Here is a 10,751-nt window from a genome sequence, read left to right on the forward strand (position 1 = left end):
TTGTTTTGACATGTTGCACCGTGTTTGAGTTATTCCCATCATTCTGTGTTATTGCTGCCACTTGGGGATTTATCATTTGCTGTTGGTCAACATACAGTATTATATTTTTATCTGTCACATAATCTTTGAATTATATACATGTCATAGCTTACGTATCACACTTACATGTTGATGAAGCCTTTCTGTTGAAATGCATCTGTCATGAATATTGAAAACTGATTTCGGTAAGCTCTGTGTACTCTGCCGAATTTTTTGTCAACTATGGGGATTTCAGCACCCATGCTCTTAGTCTGTTCTTTATAAAAAGTTGAGCACGTCTTCTGATTATTGTGATTATTAAAAAGTTAAACATGGTGCCAGTGGGTAATGTAATGGTTAAAAACCATACCATTGCAGTTAGAGGACACAGATTTGAATACTTTCACTTACTTCAAATCAGAAGCTGCCTCGAAATATATGTCCAATTTAGACAGTAGACCTATGAATAAAAAATTTTAAAACCCTGGTAGGATTAAGGAAGCATTTTTGTCTTTGTTGTGGGGGAATTCAGAAGGTGTCAAGAAGAGTTAATTGAAATGAAACAATGACAGTACATGATTGAAAACTAGAGGCAATTTTTGTCTGCCCAAGCTGCCTAAGGTCACACAAACCAACTTCCTGATTTCATGGCAGAAAAGCATGTTGGTATTTGCTGCTGGTGTTGACTAGCAAAGTGAATGTGCCACTCCGCATGGCTTCAGGGTATTTATAAAGAACACAGGCATCAGGAAAACCACTGCATTTCTTTCTATTTTTTCCAGTTCATAAATATAGTTCTGCCATCTGAAGGTCTTAGCAACAAGTTCTCTGTTTCAGCTACTCTATCTGGAGTTGTAAGATGAGAGCATGGCACATGTGGCAGAAGGAATATGATCATGTATATTTCCATTGTGGAACTGCCCACAACAGCAGCTGTAGCAAAATTTGATGCCCTGAAGACCCTGGAAATAACGTCTGAACTGAAACTGATGGGCAACTCGCACGTAATGAAGATGGGAACAAAGGAGATACAGCACAGTGTCAAAGTTTTCATTGATTATTTGCTTTGCATCTGACTCGGGCATTCAAAGGCATCATGCTTTTTGGAAAAGTTGTTTTTCGAATGATCAAACTACCTCTCATGAGCTTTCATATAAATACTGTTCTAAACATTTGGTTAAAAAACTTAAAATACAGTGATACTTGAAAGTTTGTGAACCCTTTAGAACTATCTCTTCAAAAATGACCTAAAACATTATCAGATTTTCATGCAAATTGTGAAACTCGGGAAAAAAAAAAGAACCTGATTAAACAAATGAGACAAAAACACACTTGTTCCTTTATTTATTGAAGAAAATGATCCAATGTTACATATCTGTTTGCAGCAAAAGTATGCAAACCTTTGAATTTGAATCATTGCTGTGATCTCGTGTGGCAATAAGTGCAATTAATCAATTCCGATAACTGTTGATCAGTCCTACACATCGGCTTGGAGGAATTTCAGACAAGTCCTCCTTATAGAACAGCTTTGACTCAGGGAAGTTTGTGGGCTTCCTTGCATGAACTGCCCGTTTCAGGTCTTTCCACAACATTTTTATAGGATTAAGGTCAGGATTGACTTGGCCATTCGAAAACATTAATTTTCTTCCGCTTTAACCATTCTTTAGTATAACGACGTGTGTTTAGGGTTGTTGCCTTGCTGCATGACCTACTTTCTCTTAAGTCTACAAAAGGATACACTAACATTTTCCTGTAGAATTTGCTTGTACAATTCAGAATTCAAAGTTTCATTAATGATAAGGCATCCCAATCCAGAAGCACCAGATCATGATACTGCCACCACCATGTTTCACAGATGGGATAACGTTCTTATGCTGAAATGCAGTGCTTGCTTTTCACCAAACAATGGTTCTCATTCAAGCCAAAAAGTTTTATTTTGGTTTCACCTGTCCACTGAATATTCTTTCAGTAACCTCCTGCCTTTTCCAAGTGATCTCTAGCAAATTGGACTGGCAACAATGTTCTTTTTGGAGAGTAGTGGCTTTCTTCTTGCAACTCTGCCATACTCACCCCTGTTCAGTGAGTTCCTGATGGTCAACTCATGAACACTGACATTAGCCAATGCATGAGAGGCCCTTAGTTTCTTAGACATTACCCTGCATTTGTGACCTCCCAGACTATAACACACCTTATTCTTGGTGTGATCTTTGTTGGTTAACCACTCCTGGGGAGGATAAAAATGGTGTTGAATTTCCTCTATTTGTACATGAGCTGCCTGACAGTGCACTGGTAGAGTCCAAATTCTTTAGAAATGGTTTTGTAACCTTTTCCAGCCTGGTGAGCGTCAACAATTCCTTGCCTGAGGTCCTCATAAATTGCCTTTGTTCAAGCCATGACATACTTCCATAGACCTGTGTTTTAAAGATCAGACTTCGATAGCAAAGCCCACCATTTCTGTTCTTTAAATAAGGCAGGGCCTCCCCCACTCACACCTGATTGTCATCCCACTGATTGAAAGACCTGACTCTAATTTCCCCTTCTAATGAGCTGATAATCCTTCAGTTCAAAGGTTCACATACTTTTGCCACACACAGATAGGTAACATTGGGTAAACATTGGACATTACTCAATAAATAAATGAACAAGTATAATGTTTCTGTCTCATTTGTTCAATTGGGTTTTCTTTACCTAATTTTAGGACTTGCGTGAAAATCTGACCACGTTTTAGGTCATATTTATGCAGAAATAAAGAAAATTCTAAAGCATTCACAAGCTTTCAAGCACCACTGTGCATTTAAGCATTTATGTTATTATGGAATTTATAACAACAAAATCAATACTGAACCAAAATATTTGGAAAAATCAGGCCTTTGATTTTTTCATTTAATGCTCAGTAGCTGTTTGTCCCGTGCAGGGTTTTGTGGTCCAGAGCCTGTCCCAGAAATATAGGTACATGATACATGCTGAACTGGACACCAGTACATTATAGGGCAATTTCACACACTCATTCACTCATACTTACATACAGCACTGTAGGGTCACCAGTTCATCTGAAACACATATCTTTGAACTATGGGAGGAAACCAGAGCACTCTAAGAAAACTAAGACAACGTGTGAGGACCTATAAGTGAGGACCAGCAGAGCCATTTGGCCCAAGCCTTACTACTCAAGGGGGCCACTACTCAGCTAAAGGTTTTCCATGGTATAATCTACTAACTAGTCAGACCAGAGTGTCTAAAGCTAAGTAAAATTATATTGCCATGCATTGTAACTAGAAACATTTTTTAGATGTCATTCTTTTCATTAATATATTTTTATTCCACTTCCCAAACAGTGAAGGGAGGCTGTTGATGTGAGATGGCACAGACCTCATCTGACCTCTTGGAAGATCTGACACACAAACTGAAATAAGCTCGAAGCCACATCTGAACCCATAGTTCATGAGCTGTGAGCCACCATCACTACCTTCTGCACCACTTTACCCCCCAGGCATTTGTTTATTAGGTAATTTACTCCACCAAAAATAATCCCTTTCATAGTGCTGAAATCAGAATTCCATGAGAAAAAAATATGCAAGTTCTAACCCTGATCTATTTAATTCATAGAAATATGTTGATCACAGTTCCTCCAAAATCTAATTTATGTTTTCCTCTACAAACCACATAATAGAAGTACATACATATTTAAGATTTTTTTTCAAATGGCTTAATTCAGCCATCCTCCTCCAATTTAAGTAATAGCAGACAAAGTTTTGGAACTAATTTCAGAATTTTTGTTTGTATAATGCTCATGTTGATAATGATTCTACAAAAAAGTGTTCTATCACTGAATTTGGTAATGTCTTTAGTAGTACTACTGATGCAGTTGGTAGTGGAATGGTTACAGCTGCTGCCTTTGGATACCAAAGGTCTGCAGTTCAAATCCTACCTCTAGTTGTGGTACCCTTGAGCCACACAGTTGCCCTAAAGTGCTCAAGCAAAAGTACCCAGCTGTCTAACTGGGTAAATGACTGCAATTTGCTTTAGAGAAAAGCATCAGCTAAATGTAAACATTAAGTTAAAAACATACCTCATCCACTGTTTAATACATTTTTTTTTGTCTTATAACTCAGTCTTACTTCATTGTCTTCTTAGCAGAATTCCTATTAAAAATATTTATATCTATGAAGCAAAAGTTTAAAATTTCTGTAGTTGTTCAACCAATTATACTGAAGACACTGAAAAGTTCATACATTACATTTAACAAGCCATTTTTTGTTACAGGTTCTCTTTGTTCCTGCTGTTTTCTGGATCAACTCTGGAACAACTTCCTAACAAAAGGGGTTCATTTTAATGATGATGCAATACTCAGGTGTAATTATATTATTTTGGTGCACTGGAAATCTTGAAAACTACCACAAACGTCCATATAAAATCTTTTGTCTTTTTCACAGCTGTGTACCAAAAAACACACCTCAAGCACAAAATAAAAATCCTGTTGCAAAATCAGTTTCCTATTGCATGGTTAGAATATATTTTATAAAACCACATGTATTATTGCTTGTAGTATGACACATCAGTGATACCAGATTTGTTTTCAAAACCTTTATTCAGTCAGTGAGGGGGCGTAGTGGCGGTCTAGGGTTTGAGTCCCGCTTGGGGTGCCTTGTGATGGACTGGCATCCCATCTTGGATGTTTCCCCTCCCCCTCCAGCCTCACACCCTCTTTTGCCGGGTTAGGCTCCAGCTTGCAGCAACCCCGCTCGGGACAAGCAGCTTCAGCCAATGTGTGTGTGTTCAGTCAGCATTATTCATAAGGCTTATGTCTCGCACTGGGGGCACAGTGGGCTTGGCTGGCTCCTGCTCTGTGGTAACTCTGGGGTTTGACTCCTGCTTGGGGTGCCCTGCAATGGACTGGTGTCCCCTCCTGTGCCCTGTGTTGCCGGGTTAGGCTCTGATTTGCTGTGACCCTGCTTGGGATAGGCAGCTTCAGACAATGTGTGTGTGTGTGTGTGTGTGTGTGTGTGTGTGTGTGTGTGTGTGTGTATGTTTAGCAAACAGCAGGGCTGTTGTTCTTGCAAAGTTCAGTGTCCATCATACCTCTCTACTGCTATGAACAAATACTTTCTTGAAGACAAGAACAAATCAGAAGACTTGTTTTAGTATGATTTTTCGAGCATTTTTTGCTCTTACAGACCTTTGATTTTTTTCTTGGTAACCAAGGTGTTGGGGAATGAGCTCAAAGACACACCATGAGAAAATTACACAAACATTTCCAGTCTTTGGTTCTAAAAAAGTCAAGCAGTCAAAATAAATAAACCTTTGGATCAGAGAAGCTTTTAGCCCCTTAGAAGAGGATGGGGACATTATTACATCAGAAAACACAGGTGAACAAAACAAGTCCAAATCACTGCAAGTTTTTTGCAACAGTCTTGACACGCAATGAATCTCCACAGACATCGAGTGATTGTTTTTCCTTAGACATGACATAACTGCTCCTGCTGCACTGTCCAATTTAAAAGAAGCATTTGTCTGTTAATGGTGGGTGCTGAGGTGATGGTGTAGCTGGAGATGATCAGGAGTAATAGGTGGTTGGAGTGGTCTCCTGCTGGCACCCATAAACCATGGAGTGGCTGACGGGTTTGTCTGAAGGGGATCTGTTATATATAGCTTTTTCTCTCTTTTTCTTTTGTGCTTTATACTTCTCTGGGTCACTTCTTTCTATTTTGTTCTCTTGTTAATATTACTGTTTCACTGATGTTACACCATTACTTTGTGGTAAAATAAAATATATATAATATATATATATATATATATATAATATATATAGAGAGAGAAATTAAACTATTTAGTGTTTCACTTAAAATTACTGCCTGGAATGTCAGTGTAATCACCAGAAAGAGGATGTTATCATTCTTTAAAAAATTCTATTGCACAACTTCAAGAAACACATTCTTGCTCAGTGGGGCATTTTACACTGAAAAGTGACTGGACTGGTCAAATTGACTTTCCTTCTAGGACTTCTTTCCCTGAAAATGACGTTACTTTTGCCTTTGACTTGTGATATTTACTTACATGTATTTGCATGTTTTGGAATTCTAATTCAGTCTCTTACGTTGTGACCAAATTCGTTTTTTCTAAACGAAAAAAAAAAAAAGAAATCACAGTCTATGAATGAATATAATTCAAAATCACTGTGGGAACTCTGAAAATGAGTTACTTGTGCATCCACAGGATGAAAGAGAAAGGAGGCTAAAGAAGCATGAGTGACACCAATATTTTATATATACATCAGCTGGAGGTTTGTTCCTCGCTTGGTGCAGCACTAAAGGAAAGGAAAGGGCTGGAGAACCAGATGGGCTGAATGGACCTAGGCCACAATTTGGTTAGGGAGGAGCATGATGGAGGTCCGCCAAGGGCCAGTAGTTGCAGCTCATACAAACTGAGGGCACATGGGGTTCATTATAGCTGCATAAAGAAACTAGTTTTCTGTCATTAGATCAGTCAGCAAAATGAGGTATAAAGAAAGAAAGAAAGAAAGAAAGAAAGAAAGATAACTGAACTTGATTTGTACTCTCAAACAAGGCTGTATTTATTAATTTGTTCCTCATTTTTTATTTTAGTTTTGCTTCTGCATGGGGAATGTGACAAAGGTTTTTTTAAACTTGGATTTCAACATTTTTTACTAATTTTCTATTAAAATATTTTTTTAGATGTCTTCTCTTTCTATGAACAATGTACCTACTTGGAACAAACTGTTATTTTATTGCCAAAGAGAAAATAAATATTATAGGAGCAATGTTAAGATACAGATGTTTGACAACAATTCTTAACCAAATGAGTTATTCATGTGAACTGTATTCATAAACTGTTTTGTCAAAGTATACAGTGCAACTCTTTAATCATAATTTCCTCATCCTACTTTATATACTTCTGGTTGGGCATCCAGTACTGATACCTCCAATTTTACTGATCCACACCAGACGAGTCCAATATTCCTTGAATGCCTTTACTGGCCTGACCGACCGCTGTGAAGTTCTTCCACTGGGAAAACAATGACTATAATAAGAACGCATCTGTGATAGATCTATCATTTATTAAGACAGTAAAATTCCTTTTCCCAGGAGCATTTTATAATGTCATTGCTATCCTGGTTATATGGTCACTCTGTCTTTCTCATGTAAACTTGTTTATATTTCCCTTTGCTTTTCATTCCCTTGCCTGAGGTACACTCTGCTTTGGACAGTCCTTTTCTGGCCTGCCAAGCCCCTACACTTCCCAATGTTCTGGTGAAGCAGAAGAGTGACATCCAAGCCAAACACTTTGTTACATAAGGGGCGGGTACAGTTAGTGTTAACTGTGCTTCCTGAATGAGGGGAAATTGAAAAACTGGTGTCCAAAGCTGTGCTCCCTGTGGCAGAGGTGATTTTGGCTGGCTGGTTGCGTAGCTGACTCATAGGATTGCTGGCTGATTTGGGGGCAGGCCCACATTTGGCTCATTCAAGCCCCATGCCCTGCATTTTTTACTTAAAAGCAAATAAATGTTAAGAGAACCAGTGGACTTCTAAAAAATAAATAAAAAGAGGATGCTATGCCCCCTTCTCCTCTGTTATATTCCATATAGCTAATATAAAGACTGTTAACTCTGTATTTAATTGTGTTACTTGTCATGATTTATGTGCACCACAATTGAACATGCTGGTAAAATAAATAAAATATATTGTGTTTTAGGGACGAGCAGTTTCTGACGACGTGTGTCTGTATGTGTGTGTATTGTGTTTTATACATTCTATTAATTTCCTAGTCTTAGTGGAAGATTTGACAGTTTTGCATGTTAGATAAAAATGCATCTCAGTACACACTGAAAGCTAAATCTTTCTTTGTTCCTTTGTAAAATGTAATACTTATGGCCAATTACATAAAATCTTGTAGAAGGAGCTTGTACTTCTTCATTCCACCTCACTGTATGTGACTCTCTCTTCCTCAGCTGCTGCCATAGTGCATGAGCAATAATGGAAAATGTCATGGTTTGCACTGATTTATTTATTCTACTCGGACACCCTCAGTTGCTAAACTTGGCATGGAGATGCTGAAAGGAGCTCAGGATGAGCCAGGCGCAGCGTTGCTCAACTTCTTCCGGCTGTTCTCACAAACATGATCGCACAGCTCAAAGCAAATACACTCACACGGAGACACATGAATATGTACACACACTCATGGAAATCTGGCCAGTTAAGAGGCTGTAAAATCTGCAACAGACAAAAAGACAGACATTAAATGCATTACATCATTTCCCTGAGGGAGAATTCCTGAGAAACAGCTTTAAAACCTGTCTAATAAGTGGAAAAGCAAATAAATGTTCGGAGAAGCAGTGGACTGCTCATGTGGGTCATGGTTCTTCTTGGAGTGTCTCACCATTGTTCTGGGGGTGTCTAGGGGCAATCAATCCAGGGCCTAAAGGAATGAAGAGTATACAGCTGCCTTGTGGGAAAATGTCTGCAAGAACATTCTTTTAAAAATCTCATGTGTGTAAGTTAGTCCACCAAGATCCAGGAGGACCATCAGCTGTAGGTCAGCTGCGGCGAGTCTATATTTGTGCCTGTCGGACTTGTCACAACAGCATGTTCATTTCACCTCGGCTGGACGAAGCCTCTGGGCACTGTTTATATTGTCAGAGACAGAAGGCTACAAGCTTGAAACTCAGATAAAACATCACTAATGTAACAGACCTAGGAGCTTCCAGATGGGACAAGGCTAGGACATAAGGAAGACTTATCCCATCCCAAGACCAGAGACATTATAAAGGTCTACACAGGTGCCCTTGTGTATGTCCTTTCGTACTTTCAGCCCACTCTGTCTGAAGAAAGCAGGGCCCAACTCTATAAAAAAGACAAGATACTTAACCCATCATTTCCTAGCCTGTTAGTAAGAGGTCCAGATTAGCATTTAAGTAGTGGCATTTAAAGCTGCAGTATTTTTCCTTGGTACTTTCAACACCTGTTTGTAATTTTTAACAGAAAAAGGTAAATGACTATGTTAAAACCTATACATAAACATCTCAATTATTATTCACACCTGAAAACTATTAACTGACTGCCAAGGTTCTTGGATGTTTAAACAAGCTTCTGATGTACTGTAACAGCAGTACACAGTCACAAGGAGATCATGAACACATTATGCCCCATCAAATAATGAACCTTCATGCCCTATTATTGAGAAGAAACAAAAAAAGACGGAGATGGGCCAGGGCTCATGTAATGTGTTACTTCAGCATGGATCTGGCAGTCCGAAGAACAATCTTTATTTGACAGCATTCACTCGAACACTTTCAGGAGCAAAAAAAAAAAAAAAAAAAAAAAGTGTACCGTGACAGTTTACATAAAAACTTTCTTCTTCTTTCCCTGTAGTTACAGCCAACAGAACCACTTTAAACTGTCCATTTAAGAGTTTCTTTCTGAACAGGGTTAGTCTTGGCAAGGCCATCGTCAGGGTCACCACAGAGCTACTAAATACACCTTCTGGGTCTTACTATGATTGTGCACCGCCCCTGATTGAACGCTTGTTAAAGGAAACTGCATTCTCAAGAAAAATCTTATTTTCTTAGTTTGACAAAAGCATAATGTGAGTAAAGCACACTGGGAAAACACATAGCTCTCAGGTTTAAATTCCTTCTCAAAAGACTCCTTCAACATGGATAAATGGATAAAGCCCTGTATCATGTTCTTTCGGGTAAAAAAATGCTTTTATTGATTTCTTGGAAACCATACATGAGCTGCCTTGATTGAAATGTAGAATGCAGAAATGTGGAAAGGCTCTCAATCGCACTGGCCTTACAGGTTTACTGCAAAAAATGAGATGCAGTTTCTCATTCTAAGCATGTTTTTTGAAGACTGCATTAAGTAAATTGTGCAATAGAGAGTGCACTTTTGCCTCATCCTCAAATGGATCATCTATCTAAGAAAGGATTATAAAATGCCCCCACACAAACCCCCTGTTAAACAGAAGCAATGACGTGGCAGCATTTTTCAATGTCCTGTATTGGTGTATCTGATGATCACAGATATACATAAAAATGGCCTTTTACAGGTGGCACAAAAAAACCCATAGCCATACATGTTGCACATTGTTCATATATTTATTAAAAAAAGAGAAAAAAAAAGATCCCTCACTGGTAACTGTTTATGTTACAGTTGGACTGTGGCAGTCCAGGGCCTATCCAGTAAACACAGAACACTGGGCTAAGCATGGTACACCCCGGATGGGACACCAGTCCATCACAGCATAGTCTTTCTCTCTCTCATGCACACACACTACAGGCAATTTGGAGTCACCAGTCCACCTGAATCACATTTGCATCATTTGCACATTTGAATCATATACATTTGGACTGCTGAAGGCACTTGGAGGAAGCCTACATAAACACTGGTTGAACATACAAATTCGACACAAACTAAGCTGTGCTTGAACCTTCAGCTGGTTGCACAGTCCAGGTATAGGAAGACACACAGCATTGTTTTCTTGTGAACTCATTGGAAGGACAGTCCCATTTCTATGGGCTAAACTTGTCTGAGGGCAAAATAAAATTTCTAGTTTGAGATGCAACTTTTCATTATGTGGTTAATCATAGACATTTTCCCTACACTACCAAAAAAAATTGACCTCAACACAAGAGTGTCTCACTGCAAAAGTATGGCAAGACCATTGACCGCCATTAACTACTGTACTATTTGTTGACTAATGTTTCTAAGTCAATT

This window comes from Scleropages formosus, chromosome 17, assembly GCF_900964775.1.
Source record: "Scleropages formosus chromosome 17, fSclFor1.1, whole genome shotgun sequence".
NCBI classification, from domain to species: domain Eukaryota; kingdom Metazoa; phylum Chordata; class Actinopteri; order Osteoglossiformes; family Osteoglossidae; genus Scleropages; species Scleropages formosus.